This window comes from Triturus cristatus, chromosome 7 (assembly GCF_964204655.1).
Source record: "Triturus cristatus chromosome 7, aTriCri1.1, whole genome shotgun sequence".
In the NCBI taxonomy this organism is placed as follows: Eukaryota; Metazoa; Chordata; class Amphibia; order Caudata; family Salamandridae; genus Triturus; species Triturus cristatus.
The window spans coordinates 52,528,005-52,536,966 of NC_140590.1; the positions used below are offsets into that span (position 1 = coordinate 52,528,005).

Genomic DNA, 8,962 nt, shown 5'->3' on the forward strand with positions numbered 1-8,962 from the left:
GGCCTTCTTGAGTCTTCTTCTTGTGTGAAGCCTGACCCCCACCCTCTTTGGTTTGTTGGGGACCTGTCGAAGACTTCTGGTCATTTTGTTCGTTCTTGTTACCCTTTTGGTCTGCTTTCTTCTGACCACCCTGGTTCTGATTCTGGTTCTGCTTGACCCTTGTTCTGACCCATCTGTCCGCCTTCTTTCCCAATTCTTGGGGAGAGGTCAGATCCGAGTCGACAAGGTGCTGATGCAACAATTGGTTCTGACAGTTATTTAAAATCTGTTCTCGCATGATAAGATTGTACAATCCTGTGTAATCAGTAACCTTGCTACCCAGCAACCAGCCTTCCAAAGCCTTAGTGGCACAATCGACAAAGTCAGCCCAATCCTGAGACTGAATTTTCTGGGTGTCCCGGAACAGCACCCGGTACTGTTCCGTGGTTAAGCCGAACCCATCAATCAGTGTGTTCTTCAGGACTTGGTAGTTGTTAGCATCCTCAGCTCTTGTAGTGAGGAGCTTGTCCCTTCCTTTACCTTCAAAGGAAAGCCACAGTATAGCTGCCCACTGACTTGGGGGGACGCACTGGACAGTGCAGGCCCTCTCCAAGGCAGTTATCCACTTGTGGATGTCGTCCCCTTGTTTAAAGGGGGGCACTATTTTACTCAGGTGTCTAGTGTCTATACCCCTGTCTTTCTCTCTATTGAGAATGCTGCCACCAGTGGGATCTAACCCACTTAATTTCTGCTCTCGGGCCAAGGCAAGTCTTTCTTTGGCGAGGGCAAGTTCTTCCCGCTCGATCCTCAGATTGACCTCCCGCATCTTCGCTTCATGCTCCCTCCTCTGAGGGGAAGTCATTCCTCTCTGAGAAGATGCCTGAGAGACATGTGTATGAACCGATCTGCCAGAGCCTCTGGAGAGAGACCTAGCTCGTCCGTTCCCAAGGTTAAGCCTGCTTGAGCGTGGGCCCGGGGCTCCCCCAGCTCCATTCTCATGCCTGCTTAAGTTGGTCCTTGTAAGCCTGCCGACTACCACTGGACCTTTGTCTGCCTCGTCTCCCGACAACTCGTCCTCGTCCTCTGTGCGGAGGTCGAGGTCTGGGTCACCGAGGGTTCCCTCTAAGGGCGGCATGTTCCCATCTGCACTGGGGGGACCTGTGTTAGAGGACCTCCTAGCATCGTACGCCTCTAAGAGACCTATCAGAATTGCGATGGTAGGGTTAGAACCCTGGTTTAGCTTCCTGGAGGCACACAGTTGTCGCATCTCCTTGAAGCTAAGAGTTGCATATCGTGACACGACCTGTGGAGGGTCACTGACCACTAAGGGAGTCTGCGAAGACTCTCCGTGGATCGACATGCTTTTCTAGTGAGGTGTAAGTGTTGCACCTACCTACACTATGGGTTTACCTACTGATCCCTTGCTAAGAGTTGTAGTCAGGGTGTGCTAAGCCCTGTTACACTACAACAGCCGGTTCAGTAGAACTCGGAGTATTTTAAGTTAAGTTATATGTACCTGGGTACTTATGTGATCTTTCACTGCGATATTCTTAGGATACGTGTGTGGTAAAACAACAGCAAGCTCAAATCCCAACCGCTGCTCACCAATGTGAGAAGTTGGCCTGATATGTAGTGCTCACTATTCTAGTGATCACTGTGTATCATTCCAAACGACCCTTATTGATGATTGGTTGTAAGTCAACCTTTTAGACCAGCTATCCTAGTAGCGTGGATACGAGCAGTCTTTAGGCTAAACTCTAGAGGGCGTGTTAAGCCAGCTGTTTACCATCACATATACCCCTTGAACACCAAGTGAAAGGACACCACACAAGTTGTTATGAAAATAAAAGGATATTTATTTATAACAAGACTACCCTGGCCCTTTATGAGTCAGGGAGCTAAGCACACTACAAAACTCTTAGGAAAATACTTCAGTTGCACAATTTACACAAATGCCCGAGGGGCACGAGAAACCATCTACACTAACAGTGAAATGCGAATGGTTAGAGTCTGGAGGTACTGATTCCGGAGTGATCCGATCAGTGGGACTAAACGAAGAAGGAACTGGACACTTGTAGAGCGAACCTGCGATGGAGCACCAAGATGCTCGAGTTACCTAGCCCGGAGGCTGCGGCTGCGTGAAGTTCGGCAAGATGTCGGGAGTCCTCGTGTAGTCTCAGGAGCCTGAAAGAAGCAGTTGCTGGCAGGCGACCAGTGACGATGTTCAGAGCGATCCACGCCTGGATCGGTGATGAAGGAAACCTGAAAGCAGAGGGGACTCAGTTCTCAACCGCTAGCCAGCGATCGTGTGGGTACCAGGAGGGTACCGGCTGAAGTCACCTCGACCAGGTGAGTGGGTGACGTCGGACTCGGCTGTTCCTCGGGCCAGGAGGCGCGGCGGCGACCAGGATGGAGGGCGAGCTGTCCCACGAAGGTGTCTGCTGTCGATGATGCTGGGCCCAGGCAGGGGCAGCGGATCTTGGCAGTGGCAACCCAAGCGGGGGAGTCAAGATGGCGTCGGGAGTGGACCAGGAGGGTCCGTGGTACTCCTCTGTTGAAGGGGAGCAAGAGCCAGTCTGGAGCAACCAGACTAGTGATGAAACAATCGTGGTGCGTCGTGAAGAGGGCCACAAGCCGGTCGGCAAGTGGTCGAACAACGCGGTGAACAACAAGGAGCGGAAGGGCCCCCACGCAGATCTCGGGGATGCTGGGGAGGCAGACTTCGATGCTGGAGCTGCTCAGGGTTTAGGGCTTCTCAAACCCTAGGTGCACTCACTCGAGGGTCCCTCGGTGGGCGTGCTAGATAAGCGTCGTGCAGGTTCTGAAGATAGCCGGTCCCGCAGGTCTCGTCACACCTACGTCTCTCAGCTGGGCTGATGAGGTAGGTAAAAGGTCAGAGATGGCAGGGTACTCGGGTCTCGTCGAGCTGGGCAGTCTTGATCCGTAGGAGAGACTTACAGCAAACCGCAAGCGCTTAGGTGGTGCCTGCTGGTGCAGGGTGGCTACTCCTTAGCCACAAGAGAGAGTCTTCAGAAATAGTCAAGAGTTCCTTTCGTGGAAAGTAGTTCGTGATTCGGAGTTATCCGATTATCTGATTATCCAATTTGGGAAGGGGACTCGCTCCTACCTTTATTCTAAGAAAAGGGGCTGGCCCGTGACTAGGTTCTACCTATGGGTGGAATCAGGAGGGGGGTGGTTACACCCCTAACCTTTGTCCGGCTTCGCGCCAGCTCAGGGGCTGGTGTGCCCCCGAAACTGGTTTGAGCCGGGCTATGCACAGTGAGCACCGGGGTGCCACTTGCAATCACCTTCCGTTCAGCCCTGCCTACCTGGGATACACAAACCCTGTCTGGGACGGTGCTAACACCGCCCTCGACAGGAAACCCTTTGTCCAAGCTCCCCTTGCTGGAAGGTCCCCCAGCAGCAGGAGGTCAGACTTGTGTCTGGTGGCAGCATCCATTTTGTGATGCTGAGGCTTGAGTCAACTTTAACCGGGGTTCAAGGTTACTTCCATGTCGTGTCCCTCTAAAAGGGGGGAATGCTAACCCCGTCACCAGGACTGGCGAGGGGTTCGTATTCCCATTCGTATGACACCTTACTCGACATGTATAGGTGAGGTGAGGCCAAAGTTAGCAATTGCATTAAAAGTAGTTGGCCCGCGTCACCATGGAACGGCTATTAGGACTTGGTTCCGCAAGCCGTCGACGGGCTCAGCTCGCGCCAGAGCACCGTCCCACATGATCCCCTGCACTCTGCCTTCAGGATTGACAAGGCCTGCTATAGGAGTGACTGATAGGAATCCATGTGTCCATTTTAGGGTTTAGGTGTAGGAATACTACACCTACAGCAACGGGTGATTACACCACGTGGCCCCAGCTGTCGTGCAGCCAGTTGTGTCAGATTTGGGCGGCCATTCCAGGGGTGGCATAATACATGCTTCAGCCCCTGGCAGGCCCTGGGTACACCGATGCCCTGGATACCTGTGGTATGCTGAGACAGGGACTGACAAGGCGGCCCAGTTCCAATTAGTGGATGCACCTAACGTACAGGTGTGTTAATTTCGAGAGAGAACAGCTAGGCTGTGGGTCTGATTGGCAGGCCCACAGCCGGAGAAAGTCGTAAACCAATGAAGCAAAAGCAAAAAATCTGGGTGATCATAGGATTGCAGACCCTACTCTCCTACACTCAGGTCCCAAGCTCTCAATTGTGGCTCGTTATAAACACCTACAGGAGACTGTGCAAGGTGTGCTGCAAACAAAAGAGACAGGCTACGCAAAAAAATACAGAAACACAACATTCTGGAAACAACTAACATTGTTTGGAATGCAAGATAAAGTAAGACATGAGACATACACATAGGAACTAAATCACTAACATATTTTTAAAAAAAAATCGATATCGATCAAGGTTTTTGCCACTAAAGTTACAGACTTTCAAGACGTAGGGCAGAGGAGCCACATTTTCTGCAGTCATGAACCTCTGACGAAGGTGTGACTACAAGGTCCACCTACTTCTAATGCTCCCTGGGGCCTTCAGAACATTAACTGATACATGACTGAGGAAAGTTCTCAGTATTGTGCGTATGAATGGCATGCTGTAGTGAACGTGGATGAATGAGGCAAAATTAGATAAAAATAACAGTACTGTAAGTTATTACTATTCTAAAATAGGATAACTTTAAGGATCTTTCAAGTAGTGCGGTCCTGAAGAAAGCCACCTGACCATAAACGCAAGTTGCATGGCTGAAACATGTAGACTGAGTACATTGCATGCTCAATGACTTCACCCTTCTTCTTTTAACCTTGCCAAAGTATTCCTCGAATAAATTGGAATATTGTTTAGAATACCTTTAGCCGATTTTAAATATAGTCCCCTCCACATAAACGCACTAAGGGTTTAGCCCACACAGATACATGATGGGATCTGGGAGAGGACTCGATGAGGGAGCATGCCACTGGTAAACCTAATGGATTTTCCGTACGGTAGGCAGTGAGAGACAATAATAAAGGCTGCAGGGAGAGCCCTCTCTTTTGATATAGTTCAGCAGTTGGGAAGCAGGGTGTACTCGCGGTTACTCTTCCTGCTCACTCCCTTTGATTACGCCTATTAGAAGACGGCGCCCAGATTCATGATGGACAGTCCCTCCTCAATCTCTGGACTCATATATTATGAAGCGTCTTTACTGCTGTCATACATACAACCCCCATAGGTGAAGTAAGCTTGTGTTATGTAGAACATTGACCCTCTACACGTCGTGGGTAGCCGAGTTCATGTTGACTGTGAACCACAGATTAAAGGGTCATCCATCCTGCACACGGTGTTCCATCTGTATACAATGGATCGGGAAAACCAAGTTCCTCCAGATACTGAAGCCATGTTACACAACTAATGTCCTACTACGGAAAGCTGTTATCTGTATCAAACACCTGGAAGTCACTGAACCTACATTGAGAAATGTAGCGGATAAGATATGAGTGGAGAAGTGAGTACTCTAAACAGTATTCACTCTATGGATGGAGTTTGCCCTGAACCACACTGTTTGCAGACAGTGAAACACTCATGAGAAATAATCTACAGTATTAAAATGCATTTCCTAAATACAGTGTACATTCTGTGCAAAACTTATCCAAAGAGACACTATTCTCCAAAAAGAACCAAGGTCTGAAGGTGCTAATGGTCACACTACCTGCAGCTTCATACTGTGGTAAAAACGTTATAAATAACCCATTTTCTGGTACAAAACAGGCACATTTACATAGATTAGTACCTGGTGCACACAGTCTTCTATGTCATGTACAGATTGTCATGCTGGGACGAGTCTGTCTAATACCCCAAGGCTGCTTACAATACTTGGTATGTAGTACGTAGAATCTTTGCCCTGTAGTAAACTTTTTGTGCAGAGCCAAAAAAACTTGTGTTCAGAACATGCTGAACACAAGTAATCAACTGTCACCTGCACACAGAATTTCTCTTCAAATCAAAGATTTATAACATGTTCAATACCTCTACACACCTATGATGCAATGTAGGAATTTAGTCTATAAAGGGTTGCCAGGGGGCGCTCGGTATCAGCTGGCGCAGCACAGGAAGGATGACCGTACCCTCCCAGTCAATCCAAATGACAGAAAGTAATCGCAACCTTTTGTTTTTTTAGTGAATTTCTATGTGTTTTTTTTATGTGAAGCAATATTTTCAAATATAAAGTAATAGCGTTGTGGTTGGATCAGGGAAGCCTTGGTGCTTCCTGTTCCAGCCGGAGGTACGTGGAGGAGAGATGCCACAAGGAAGATGCAGCGAGTAGGTAAGTGAAATGTAATTTTTTATTTACCCCCTTCCCCGCCCTGCCACCCAGATCTGTGCCAGCCGCCACTGCCTTTCCATGCATCGACTGGAAAATCAAAGTGGTTAAAAGCAGAAGGAGAGGTGAGAGGAGGCCACTCCCAGTCGGACATGCACTCTCCCAACTGCTCCATGGAGAGGTGTGAAGGAAACAGGACAACTCTGACCCTCTGGGACTCCTGGGGCAGGAGGAAGGGGCTTTGTAGGGGCTTGACTAGGTTAGATGGAAAGGGCATGTACTGTGCTGCCCACAGAATGGCTGTTTTACATGCCAGCCCTCAGCTCCATGAGTGGAAGCAACTCTAATGGGTCAAAGTCAAGAGTCGCCTGTCCTACAGACCCCCATGAGTGGAGGCATGTCTACTGGGTCCAAGTCAAGGGATGCCTCTCCTTACAGACCCCCATCGTGAGTGGAAGCAACTCTACTGGGTGCAAGTCATGGTTCACCTTTCCTACAGACCCCCATGAGTGAAAGCCGCTCTACTGTGTCCAAGTCATAGATTACCTCTCCTATAGACCCCCATGAGTGGAAGCAACTCTACTGGGTCCAATTCATGGGTCACCTGTCCTACAGACCCCCGTGAGTGGAAGCTCCACTACTGGGTCCAGGTCATGGTTTGCCTCTCCTACAGACCCCCATGAGTGAAAGCCGCTCTACTGTGTCCAAGTCATAGATTACCTCTCCTATAGACCCCCGTGAGTGGAAGCATCTCTAATGGGTCAAAGTCAAGAGTCGCCTGTCCTACAGACCCCTATGAGTAGAAGCATGTCTACTGGGTCCAAGTCAAGGGTCACCTGTCCTACAGACCCCCATGAGGGGAAGCATCTCTACTGGGTCCAAGTCAAGGGATGCCTCTCCTTACAGACCCCCATTGTGAGTGGAAGCAACTCTACTGGGTCCAAGTCATGGGTCACCTGTCCTACAGACTCCCATGAGTGGAAGCAACTCTACTGAGTGCAAGTCAAGGGTCACCTGTACTACTGACCCCACAAGTGGAAGCAAGTTTACGGTGTCCTAGTCAAGATTCATCTATCCCACAGGCCTCCCTGAGTGGAAGCAACTCTACTGGGTTCAAGTCAAGGGTCACCCACCCCCCAGACCCCTGTATTGTCTTCAGTTGCAATAAACGATAAATTACGTATATTTGGGTCTGACCTCAGAGGATGGTACAAACCTTGGTAGTGAGGGCCTATTGGTCTGCCAGAGATGCAATCCCCCAACTGGAGCTGTAGGGGCAGTAGAAAATGATGCATCAGCTTGACCTGCCCTGTGGGATCTTCACACTACACAAGGTGACAGGTAGGAAGGGTCAGCTTCGACGTCAGAGTGGCGATGGGGAGAAAGGTTAAGAATACTGAAAGCGAAGAAAGCATTGACTTAGTTCTAGGGGAGGCATCATGGCCAGGAAAGGTTACAGGAGTGGTTGAGGGTACCCCGAGAATGCCCACGTCTTTGCAGAACCCTTGTTGCTCTGTTCCTAGAGACTAGAAGGCATCAAGCCCCCTTCCATGATATGGCCTCAGCATCACTTGACCCCGCTGAGACATGGGCGTCTTCCATCGAACACCCCCACACTTCACAGATATGCAGGTTCTTGTGCCCATAAAATAGCCCTTCGCCTCTTACCTGTTGTGTTGCTTGGACCTGCGCCGGCGAGCTGGAAACTCAAAATGAGGGACTAGCTTTCGGGAAGTCCTAGATATCCACTCAACGCTGGTATGTGGTCGAGAGTCGTCCCTTTCTCTGTAAAGGTGGGTAGAGCTCGGCCTATCACCGCTCGCGACACTATCGCTGCTCGACAAACACTGCCAACTCAGGAAGTGGTTTGTGTGCCGTGGGATGTGGTCTTTTGTGTTTGCCCACACACCCTGGCATTTGAAAACGTATCTCCACCCCAACAAAAGAAGCAGAAGTGTACAGGAGTCATGGAACGCACAGGTGACTGAATGCATCATTCGCCCGCCCCACCCTGGACGAAACCAGACCCACCCGGTGCCTTGACCACGAGACCTGCTGACTCTGCACACAGGCCTTGTGGCATTGTTAGACTCGCCTCTGAAATAAAAGTCAACAATGCCATTACAAAAATACTTTCTTTTATGTGCTCTTGTTGGAAAGACATGCCTTTGAGAAACAATAGTGGGATTTATGACGAGCAGAGAATAAAGTGCAGGACACAATATGCGGGCATGACTCAGCATGGACTGGGAGGAGGGAGGGGCCGTGAAGAGGCAGAATCAGTGTCTAGATCAGCCTAGATAGAGCAGAGAAGCCTAGATAGAGCAGAGAAGCCTGGATAGAGCAGAGAAGCCTAGATAGAGCAGATAAGCCTAGACAGAGCAGAGAAGCCTAGATAGAGCAGAGAAGCCTAGATAGAGCAGAGAAGCCTGGATAGAGCAGAGAAGCCTGGATAGAGCAGAGAAGCCTGGATAGAGCAGAGAAGCCTGGATAGAGCAGAGAAGCCTAGATAGAGCAGAGAAGCCTATATAGAGCAGAGGAGCCTAGATAGAGCAGAGAAGCCTAGATAGCGCGGAGAAGCCTAGATAGAGCAGAGAAGCCTAGATAGCGCAGATAAGCCTAGATAGCGCAGAGAAGCCTAGATAGAGCAGAGAAGGTTGAACGTTTGAACACCATTGCTACTGA

The 8,962-nt window shown here is 49.8% G+C and overlaps 1 protein-coding gene across 1 annotated transcript in view; it reads right to left on the reverse strand.

Annotated features, from left to right (window-relative positions):
* Window positions 1-8,096, reverse strand: part of LOC146808788 (cornifelin homolog) — an 89,951-nt gene extending 81,855 nt beyond the window's left edge. The window contains exon 1 of the mRNA XM_085615598.1: window positions 7,946-8,096. The gene's annotated coding sequence lies outside the window, so the exon portion shown is untranslated. The remainder of the gene's footprint in view (window positions 1-7,945) is intronic.
* Window positions 8,097-8,962: the final 866 nt, after the last annotated feature.